The sequence below is a fragment of the Nyctibius grandis genome, chromosome 5, assembly GCF_013368605.1.
Source record: "Nyctibius grandis isolate bNycGra1 chromosome 5, bNycGra1.pri, whole genome shotgun sequence".
NCBI lineage: Eukaryota > Metazoa > Chordata > Aves > Nyctibiiformes > Nyctibiidae > Nyctibius > Nyctibius grandis.
In genome coordinates, this window is record NC_090662.1 from 86606576 (window position 1) to 86618921 (window position 12346).

Sequence of the window (12346 nt, forward strand, 5' to 3'; positions counted from 1 at the left end):
AAAAAGAAACAAGGTCTTGTCGTAACTGCCTATACTTCAGTTTTTCTAAGCACAACAAGAGTCTAATTACTGACTTCAACAGCTAGTTTATATTTTGGGGGTTCAATTTGGTTATGATTGAAAAATTAGATTAAATTTAAATTTAATTAAAATTAAAAAGAAGAAATCCACAATAAGCTGCTTTGCAATTTTTCACCGACTTTATTTCAAGTCCTCTTGGTCTGCATTTAGTCTTACAGTTCTAAATGGCCAATCATGTTACACTCACCCAGTTGCTCTGACAGCCTTTGCTGTGTGGTTCATGACCAGAGCACTTTGTTCCAGACTGGGTCCCATGGCCCATGCTCAGGTGAGAGCCCCAGGGCTGCCAGTGAGCACCCTCTGAACAAGAACTGCATGATGACTCTGGGGTTTTGCTTGAACACATTAAACAATCAAAATGGTTTGCAAACAAAAGAAGGTGGCATATTAATTTTGCAGCACATCTCAGTATTGGGTTTGAGTAAAATTACTCTCAACTGATGCAATAAAGTGATAGGTGTTTAAGTTTCTTCGGGGGTTTTTTTGGGGGGGAGCATTTTTATCCTAACGACAACTACATTTATACCACATGTATATAGATTTCCTTTCTTGTTTAAGGAACCTCCAGTAAGCCTTGAAATACAGTGCTGAAAGCTTGCAAATTCACAGCTTCCCACAGACAGCTTAGTCCAGGGAGAATCTTTAATAAAGGATGCTTCCATCAGTCATTACTGGGAAAAAAAGTCTCTAAAAATACTTGATGTGTAATATTTCACTGTAGGTTTTGTCTCCATCATCACAGCCATTTTGTGTTCTTTTCTGAAGGGTATCCTCTGCCCCCTGAAGTCCTGTGTACAAGCTTAAAACTAGGAAACAAACTTTCTTTTCTAATCTTGAACTTCCTGGGGACATGGAAGAGAGCATTGCACTAACACAAAGAAAATCTACCACTTATCTGAGAAAGCAGCAGATCAGAGGGCTAAAGGGAGAGACTCTCCATATTAAATGATCTTCTCACCTTTTTTTCTACCATCTGGCCTGTGTAAGTGCAAGAACAGGAATGGGAAAAGGGTTGATGTGGTACTCACTGAAAACAAGTTCTTCATATCCTGGCCTTGGGGATGGAGTTGTTTGCATTTTATTGCTTAAAGACAATGACTGCCACATTTAGAAGTCATCTTTTACAATCACAGCTCTGATTATAAGCAGATATGAGGAAGCAGTGTGTGTTATAAGGGAATAGGAATGAAAGCTTCTCTAGTACAAATACTTTTAATATTGTGTCTAGGTCTGGAAATAATTAAAGAAAAATCCAAGTTCCAGAAATCCCAGGAATTTTACATGGAGAAAATCATGGTGTGTCTTTCTCCTTCTGCAAACAGTGTTTTAACATTGAACAAATATATTTGCAGTTCTAGAAGCACTTCTGCTCTGCACTAGGCATATAGACTCAGTCAGGTTACTCATACTAACACAATTTCTCTTTTGCTTCTGTTGTTTGGATATTTATTTCTGTACATTGCTTTTTATATTACTGGTTTTTAAATGAGAGCATCTTTTGCAGCTATGCTTGATTTTTCCCAGGAGGTGGTGTTTTATCAAAGGTGCATTGAGAATTGATGTCAGACTAGAAATGAGATTCTAGTCAGATCTGATGATTCATCTCCAGATATTTACCCTAGATGCAACTTGGTAAAGCAAGCTTTTTCAAGTCAATAAGACTTAACATCATTCTTCCTAAGAGTCCCAAATTGATAATTATAGAATCATAGAATCATTTAGGTGGGAAAAGACCTTTAAGATCATCGAGTCCAACCATTAACCTAACACTGCCAAGTCCACCACTAAACCATGTCCCTAAGTGCCACATCTACATGTCTTTTAAACACCTCCAGGGATGGTGACTCAATCACTTCCCTGGGCAGTCTGTTCCAACGTTTGACAACCCTTTCGGTGAAGAAATTTTTCCTAACATCCAATCTAAACCTCCCCTGGTACAACTTGAGGTGGTTTCCTCTTGTCCTATAGCTTGTTACTTGGGAAAAGAGACCAACAACCTGCCTCGCTACAACCTCATTTCAGGTAGTTGTAGAGAGTGATAAGGTCTCCCCTGAGCCTCCTTTTCTCCAGACTAAACAACCCCAGTTCCCTCAGCTGTTCCTCATAAGACTTGTTCTCTAGGCCCTTCACCAGCTTCGTTGCCCTTCTTTGGACACACTCCAGCACCTCAACGTCTTTCTTGTAGTGAGGGCCCCAAAACTGAACATAGTATTTGAGGTGCAGCCACAGGTGGTATTAAATAAGCCGTGGCTCAGTGTACTCCCAACTCCAAGGTTATATCACTTTTATATATTTTCAACATGCACTGTTTCTTGCATGCAAGACTAAGCACACTCACGTGAACAGCAGGTAGAAGTTTCTTCAAGGGAATAATTTATTCTTCAGCATGCAAAAGACACAGAACATAGAAAAAAAAATAGTTGGTCAACTGATGGACATTTTCCAAAAGTTTTTCATCACCTTATCTCACAATAGAGAAGAAATAAGGATATTCTCCCTTTTAATTCCTCCAGCTTCAAAGGCAAGTTTGCACCAAAAAGAGAGGCAGAGAGGCCCTTGGGACCCTGTTGAGAGGCCTGGTTTGATTATAAAGCCACATTACTGATTCTAGGATCAAAACTGGTATCTTTGAACTGTATGATAGGGCAACATGTAGCTGTGTCAGCATGCTCAGAGCTATCTCTGACATCTCTAAGCTGCATCACTGGGAAGATTTTCCATGAAGGAAGAGAAACCTGTTGTATTCTAAGGTGGTAAGAGAAATTGTTGATCAGAAAAGCTATGTTGGAGGCACTTAAATTTGCAACTACACCAAGTCAGGCATGCTTTTGAATAAAGATGACAAATCAGGTAGTTTAAGGATCATTACAGACAACTCTGTGGGCCATAGATCATGGCAATTCCACTGAAACCAATGAAGAAATAGCCAAACTAGTGAATTTTTATCAGACTGTGGGAGGTTTAAGGGCATGATGCTTGTGTTTACCCAGGTCTTGTTTGAGGCTATCAAAAAGCCCTTTACTTGCCTTATCTAAGTCCCTCTGTCAAAATAACTGTGGAACATAGAGCCTTATCCCAGAAGACAGTGCAGTTATTTGGCATTTCCCTACATTTAGGTACATAATCAAGCAGACATAATGACCTATGACTACCTGTTTTTATGATATTTTATGATATTACTTATCAAAGAGAAAAAAAAAAAAACAGCAGGCCTAAACCCACAGTTTTCTGTATGCATTAGGATCATGTACCCTACAAAGACCAAGCCTTCCTACAAGTTTTGTATCTCCATTATCAATAATAAGTCCTGTCTATGCTGGCATGAAAATAAATTGTGAATAGAGTATTAGCTGTTGCAGAATAAACAGAAAATACTTGAGACTGTCAAATTAAATTTAATGCATTTCAAATATTTTAGCAATATAGCAGAAAGGTAACATTAGATTTGGTCTACCAATTTTTCACTGTGGAATATATTGTCATTTTTGCCTATGTCTAGTTTGGAATATGGTCAAGTTCTTTCTAGCTGAAATTGTTAATATAGACCTGAACCTTATGTTATTTTCTCCAGTGTTACTTACATATCTTACTTTCTAATTAATCCATATTTTTATTCTGAGATACTAAAACATAACTAAATCAAGTTCAAGTTGGTCAAGAATTAAAACCCAAAAATCTTGCTACAGGTGCACCTGAATTTTGCGGCCGAGCAGACTCCTTCATGAGACCCCTCTGCACTAATATGAGAGTGGTCTGTAAAGGCAGAGACTGCTTTTTAGAGAAGGTAGATGATTTGTATATAGCTGTGGATTCAAAGAGGGAAGAGTGGCCATGGGAAACATACATGCATGCTGTATGTGTCCTAAGGTGTTTGTCCATCTCTTTGGCCAAATCTCCATTATGGACAGGGTGGACCCTTGAGCCCGGGCCCTGCCTAATGCACCAGCAACACCCTGCAGGAGATGGCAGCCCTTAGCTTAGGTCTGAAAACCCTGTGTTACAGTCTCAGGTTAAGAAAGTCGGGACACAGTTTCTCCCTTGTGCAGTCAGGACTCTTTTAAGCATCAAACAAAACCTGGGCATGGCATCCATGGCACAACCAAGTGCAGCACAGTGGAGCTATCATGTGGGTTTGGACAGGCTGTGCATTGCATGTGTGGTAAATTTGGTCTCCTCTGAGACCAACCATGGTGTCACTGTGTTTATGGTCTCACTTCTGTTCCTGGGATTTGTCCCTCCTCTGTGGGATGAGCCACGTGAGGCAGGGGGTTGTCTTCTACCAATGTAGTTGGAACAAAGGAGCCACCCAGAAAAACTGGAAAGCCCAAGAGGCTGAAGCTGATGGTTAAGCAAGAGCTTCCTACACAACCACCCACCCATGCCCTGTGCTTGTAGAGCTCATGCCTGGCCCACTTGTTGGACACAGACTACTTTTTGAGTGTCCCTGGCAAATAGCCTAGTGGTTGTGGTGTGGGACTGGAAGCAGAAATCCTGGGATTGATTTCCAATGAGAATGAAGCAGGGTTGTTTGTTTGTTTTTTTTTTAATTAGGTCTTCTAAAGATGCTGTAATGTGATTACCACACTTAGTGAAACACTAAGTAATAAATCTTGATTGATCAAGATTACCAGGAAGCTACAGGCTGGCAGATTTTGTTAGGTCAGTGGAATAAACTTAAAAAGGAGGCTATACAGAAATTGTTATAAGAGAAATACAGGTGGAGACAAAGAATTCTCATAGAATCCTCGAGATTTGGTCAGAATAAGACTTACATGATGCAGGGAAAAAAATCTGAGAAATATTTCTAGAATTATAACAACAGATCTGCATCTTAAACCAGAGACATTTTGAGTCAGTGACTGTCAAACCTAAATAATTCATCTCCTCAGCTGTGTTACACTATAAGACATTTATATAAAACATATCATTTTCTTCTCTAAAATCACAAGGTAAGAAATCATCAGAAGAGTTTCGTGTTTCTCTGTAGGACGTACTGCTGCATAAATGAACAAGTGCTCTTCCTGTTATCTGCAAAAATAGTAAATGACTTAATCTCATTTGAACGTATATGTATTTTATTATCATCTCATCGATGGAACACTGATGATATGTATTAGCTCATGTCTCTAAAATTAGTATTATACTAGGTCTCAGACTTGGATTTATTATACTACCACTGAGTTCTGCCACTCCCATAGCTCAGATGGCATTTTCACGAGACAGGTATTAATGCAGTTTCAGATGAGGCCAGAAGGCATCCTCCAAGAATATCCTGCTTATAGGTGGCTCAATATACCTTCAGCCATGGCTGTTGAGCTTCCATACAGAGGTTCCATAGGCAGCCCTGTGGAAGAGGACCATGTCTTGTCCCCTGCAGCTGCTGGTGGCCCTACTCACTGCGTCCCTCAGGATGTGTCTCCCTGATAAGGGAAGTGGGTTGCTAATCTGGCTCACTTACACAGGGACGCTGGAGCCTGACGTCCCGCTGTGAGGTGGCCCTACATGGAGTGCTGTTTCATAATGAACAGTGGGAGAGCACAGCTCTGCCCGAACGTGCTGGTCCTCTTCCCTGTGTCGCATGCTCTGCTCCTGCCTGCACAGCAACCTCCTTGCTGCAGCTGAGTCACAGCTTGAGTTGATTGTATCTGCACGGCCTTTCAGAGCGTGGCTTCAGGGTGAGCTGGCCCCATCTCTGCAGCAGTTTCCTTCCCCAGACGGCCAGACACCCTTGGTCTCTGCTTAGACTACAGCAAGGGCCAATATATGTTATCAATGTATACAATCATAGAGTTTGTGCTCAAGTCCTGACTTAACCTGACAAGACCAAGGAAACCTGAAATATTACTCCAGTATTAATAACAGTTTATAGTAATAATAATGATGATGTGACCTGAAATATCTAAGAGGTCCTGCTGGGTTTTATGTATTGATTGCTTCGAACTTTTTTTAAAGTGGCAGGCGCACGGGTGAGAAAATAATCTCCTAAACATAACAGATAGAGAGATTTCTATACCGAATTTTACTCTTCATAGCCAGCAGAAGGTATGAATCATACAAGATTACCGTGGCCTATTATAATACTATATCAGCTGGAGAATGGCTCATTGAGATACCTGGTTTGCAAAGAGGAACACGTCAGCACATGAATAAAATTGCAAGTGAAGAGAAGAATTGATTAAATATGGCATTAGAAAACTTGGAAGAAGTTTCCTATCAATGCTTAAAAGTATTGATCTGCATATTCAAAAGATGATAATGAGTTTAGAGGGAGAGTTCCTTTTTTGGGTGCCCTATTTTAAGTAATTTAGGTAACAATTTAGAGTTTAAAAACATTAGTGCTCATCATTCTCCAAAAATCTAGTATTGGGCTCGCTGAATAATGCATTTCTTAAAAAAAATAATCAGGACCTCTCAAAACATTTGAACTTATAATTTTTAGGAATTTTTTAAGTGTCATTTCAGAGCCAGCATACAAACAGGTTCAACCCCTCTGAAGATAATGAATATTTACCAATCCCTGACTGGCTTTAGCCTGCAAATACATGATTTTATTTTGATCAGTAAAATGGCTAGATCATAAAGTTATAAACCAGCAATATATGGAAAAAGAGAAGATTTACACTGCAGTTGAAGGTATGATCACACCTGAGTGAACTTAACCTACTGAATCCAGCTGCCGCCTGTTACAGTGGTTAGGAAGACACTTTTGCATGGGCTGTACAAGCCTGCTACAGTTTATGGGAAAGTGTTTGGACTGAAAGTCAAAACCCTGTGTTGAAAGCTGGAAGGCAAAGGTGCGTTCATAACTACTGCCATTCAAAGCCAAATGAATTAAAGCTAAACTTCCAGTGGCAGAGCTGTTATCGCCAGGCAAAAATTACTCTTGCATCAAGAAATGAAAGGATGGGGATGTCAGATAAAATCATGTTTCCAAACACTTAGAAGCTACAATATCTTTTCCAGACATGGAAAGCTCATCCAGAATGAGGGAGCACCTCAATAACTATTAATGAAGAACATAACATTCTAGTTTTTGGGGCTATATGTTTCCAGAATAGGAAATATCTCCTGAAGCACTTCCTTTCTTGTATGTTTACTGTGATCCAAGTCATACAAATAGAAGTTTTCAAAGCAATTACATGGTCTTGTTTCATTATTGAACATGAATTAAGCTTTTTGGAGCTTGCATCCATTCAGGTGCCATTATAAAGTCATCTGAAAGACAAAATATTTACTTAGAAGTTTGGCTTATAAATTTAGCTTATAAGTGCTTGGGAAAATGCTATTCTATCTATGAGTCCCAAGCTTACATTTCTTGACCAAAGAAATAAGACTGTAACAGAAAAAGAAAGTGAATGCAGATATCCCAAATGCTAAGGTAGTCTGTTTAGCTTCAATGTGTCAAAAAATGGCTACCTTGAGTTCATGTGTGAGGGTAACAGATCCTCTAGTGAAGTTTTGGAAGATAAAGAACACTCCTTCTCGTGTCAGACCATTCGAATGTTTATATGTAATATAATAGTTATTTCCAGGTCAGTTTTTCTCCATTCTCCTCTGACTACATAGCGTCGACGGAGACTGATCTAGGATCTGAAGATACTAATGGAAACTGTAGTGGAAATACTGCAATTTCCGTTTGTTTCTGTAGACCCCAGAAGACACCATCTGAGACACCAACTAAAGAGCCAGAAAGGAATAAAAATAACTAATGCTAGTCATTGAGCTCTCACTGTAGAGGTAAGTTGCAGCAACTTGGAAAGAGGTGATTTCAAGTAGGAGAGTAACTCCTTAACAGGATTTTCTCCTTCTTCAACTTGAAATTGCACAGTGCAGGGATTCACACCTGTGTCAACACAAATAAACCTAGCCCTGCCTGCAGTCTGTACCCAGAGGTCGCCTTTTTGGATCAACTGGGATGGATTATTTGCAGATTTTCTTGGTTAATGCCAGAAGTTGGACCAATTTAGTCTGGTTACTGTATTCAATCGTGTTCCTTGTATTCTCAAGTCTTTTTTCTTTTCCCTCTTAATTCAACTTTCAAAATAACACTTAAGAGCTGTTGTCTTGCGAAGACTTCCCATATGTACTCTGCACTGTATTATGATAACTGTTTTAGGAGATAAAGTAATCTAGGTAGTACATTAATTTGAGAAATTTTTATTCTCATTTTGAATGTTTGCCCATCCATCCATCCATAAGTACCTGCCACTAAGGCAGTTTTGTTTTGCATTTTTACATTTGTTGAAACCTTCAGTCCTCTTGAAGCTTTTTAGGAACAACAGGAGTCTACTTGTTCAATGCATTGTCTGCTGTTGCTTTCTGATGAATGCCAATGAATGCCAGCCTTGGCATCTATTGCAAGTTCAAATTGACTGCAAGCTACCAAAGTGCATCCCTTGTTGAGTAGTATCATGAATACAGAGATAATGATAATTCACTCAATGGCGGGTCTTCTAGACCTGCTAATGTTATGATGACCTTAAGAACTAGCTGTTGAATTTCTTATAGCCCTGGAGGATTTGTTCAACAGGGCTGGAATAAGGGCAGTTATGAGGCCTGGATGGCAAAAGCATTTCTTACCCTTTATAATGCTTGTTTTCAACCAACTCAATGCATTCCTAAAGTCAATGAAAACAACAAACAACTTTAAATCCCATGTACTAAAATGAAGATTAAAAAAAGACTAGTGGGCTGAAATTAATGATGATTCAGAAATGAGTCAGATATTGAACTCTCCTTCAAAATTTATTTTCAAGAAGAAAAAAAAAATAGTATGAATAATTGGAAACTAAGGAGCTTTTGCAAGTAAATACTTGCAGGTACTTAATGTGTGTGCAAGTAAGGAATTCCAGAAAGCGCGCACGAGAAGGTGCAGTAAGAAAACTAACTACCAGTATTACTGACCAGTAGCGAGTATCTTTTAAAAGTAATGAGTAACTGCTAAGATTCTGGATGAATGTAGTAAACAATTTGACATTTACTTTTTGAAAGACTTGAGAGATCTGACTGCGTATGAGACATTTACCCTTGAAGTGAGTAGAACACATCAGTGGCCCATCCCTGGTCAGGTCTGTGATGTTAATACAACAGGGCACTCAGGGTGGACTTGCACAACCATGTAGAGTGTCCCTTGTTTTTTTCACATTAGTCCAGAATATTTCACATTGGGATGTTAAATTAATGGTATTTTTTTTAATTCCAAGGATATTACTAGAAAAGAAAATTAATATGTTTAAAATTAAAGTCACCATCTGATGTTAGGCTACATTGGATCAAATTCATGACAGCTGGCCATTTTGCTAAGAAATCAATTTTATGAATTCTGAAATTAAAAAAGAGAGATAATCTTTAACACTGTTTCAAACGAGTACTAATGAGCCCACTTGCCAACTTGGACAGGTAAGTGAAGTTATTCACAGTGGATAGATTTGCACCAGTAGATAATCTGTCACCAAAATAAAATTGACATATTAAGTTTTTGTCTTTGTTTTGTGTTATATGTCTGTGATGTATTTTATCGCCTGTAGATCCTGCTCCAGAATAAAACTACGATAACATCCATGGGGTAGTATATACCACATAAAAGCTTAATGAGCCTTTCTCATGCTTTGCATTGATTCAGACATAAAGCTCATGGCATCACACACAGCCTTGGAAAACCACTTCTTTTATGTGTTTCAGCTTTGTCTTGGAATGGAGACACTCACCTGAAAGCACCATAAGCAAAGCATTCTTAGCTCCAAAAGTATTTCTGTATTGATTTTGGACATTGGGTACTTTTTAATAAGTGGGAAAGATTCATTACAGCTATTTTTCTGTGCACTAAAAGAAAAGACAAAAATAATTCCCTGGCCTGCTTTAGGCCCAGAAAGTAGTACGATAGGAAAAAGCTTTACTTCTTTTTGTACTGTTTTTCTCTCACCCATGGTGCACAGCACTGAAAAAAAGTAAATTTATTTTGCAGTTCATAGCATGTCAGCTTTGCTCTTTGCTGTTTCTTTTAGGGGGGGAAGATAATTTCTTAAACTTTTCATCAAATTTTTGATTCTCTCCTGCTCTCTCAGAGCTCATCATGCAAATGCTTTCAGCTTTTCTTTTTCTTTGTTTGCATCCATCCTACTCTGAAAGAGCATTGTTTATAATTTTCCTCCATTTTCATGCTCTTTTATGAAGCTTAGAGCTTAACATTTAAAAGAAACTTACATTGCTGGTAAGCTCTCATTCCAGAAACACAGGGAGGTATTGTTTGATAGGTACCTGTACTGCTGGTGAGGCCATCTCTGCAGGAATCTCACCCAGCCTGGCTTGGGCTGTATTAGCAATAGGGAGAGGGGCCAGGCTGAGGCATTTTATATGTGGAAGATAAAAGCTTTTTTCCCACACTGTCTGCCAAGAAACCCCACTTACCCAGGAAAAAATATTAAAAAAACCCATAGAAACAAAACCAAGGTACACCCCCCCACCCCCAGCCCCCCCCGCAAAAAAAAAACAAAAAATTGCTGCAACAACTTCCAGTTTTGTGAATTGTAAACTCTGCCTCTCTGGGTTTAGAGGCATTGCTCCTAATGTTCAAAACTTCAGTACATAAAGGGAGGCACCTGAATAAAATCAGCCTGCCTTTCCAAAGAGTTAAGTAAAGGGAGCTATGGGTATATTTGCAACAGTGGCTAAAAGAGTAAATGTAGGCATTTAATTTTACTTAATGTGTAAAAATTGTGCCTGCAGTGACAGATTACTGCTGAAACACAGTCATGCACATCTTTCCACCAAGTAACTGTTCTCCCCTCAAAAACAACAATGGAAAAAGTATCTAAGCTTTCCCAGAACTGTGAAGATGCTCAAAATTCTCTCTAGTTTTCTTCAAATCTCTCCTGAACATGCTTAGCAGCAGTAATCATTATTTCTCGCTGATTTCGTGCTTGGCAATATATATCTTGCCCTACCTCAAATGCATGCATCTTGCAGCAGAGATTGCCATTTTGTGCATGTGTGTGCACAGGGCTTCTTATGCAGCAAGGGCTCTTGTGACACAACAGTATCACAAACATTAATTGCAGAATTGCACTGTGAGATAAAATAATTTGTCCTTTTTTTCTCTGCTTCCACCATAGATCCATGACCTACAGTTGCAGCTTTTTAATGACGGAGGGAAGATCACATTTTTTTCAAGGCTGGCAACAAATCAAGGTGTTGCTTTCTCTCCCTCCACCCCCTCTCTTTTTCCCTTGCAAGTGATGAGCTGCTGTGGCACCCAAAGACAGATGGGCTTTGCACCCTCACCCTGGCTGGAAAGATTTTTTTCCACAAGAAAGGGGAAAAACTCCCCAATAAGCAGGTTATGACCTGCTTGTGTCAGCCTTCCTCTCTGTATCCAAAGAGGCCAGTATATTGACACCTCCTTGACCTCCTGAGTCTGGAGTAATAGCTTCCTCAATCTGCTGCAGGCTGTAACACCTTTTTCTGGCATGGTTAATTCCTTGTGCCTAATTCTCATAATCTGTCATATGGAATTAGCTCTTGTTTTCAGTTAAAACTGGTATATTTTGTCACATAAAATATGTTTTCAAGGGTTACAGATTTTGGATTAAAAATATATCACCCAAACTCCTGGCCTTAAAGACACCATAGGAAATTATATATGTATGAAGAGGTGTTAATAAAATATCTTCTGGACAAAGCAGCTGAAAGACAAACAGAGCTAGACAGTTGCAATTACTTTCCCTGCCAAAACTCACTCCCAAGGTCAGTAGACAGATAAGGTGGTTCATTCCTTTAGTCCCACAGGTCATTCCTATGGCTGTATCAGGATATGTCAAAGCATTTGCAAATGCAATTGTAAGACAAGACTATATCAGTTTTGGTGGACGGAAAATCTCTGCCTTCAGTAAGTATGACTTCATTTGGAAAAAAAGTCCCCTTCTTTTCCCTTCAGCTGCTGTAATCACTATTAAGTGACTGTCATGACAGACAACACTTATTTTAGAACAACTCAGCATTTTGCTCAATGTACTTTTTTTTTTGTCTATCTATGTCTATTAACCTATCCCACCGAGCATTGAACATCTATTTTAAAGTACCAACTAGAGAATTCAATAACTGTTGTGAAACGGTATGCAAGTACACATCTTTTTATTTAAAGTAACAACAGTTGTCAAGCTCCAAGTGATGCAAATATGATGAACACAAACCAACAAATACACAAAAGCAACTTTGAATATATGAGCTAAAGACTTGAGCTGAGAAAGTTTTAAGGCACGTGAAAATA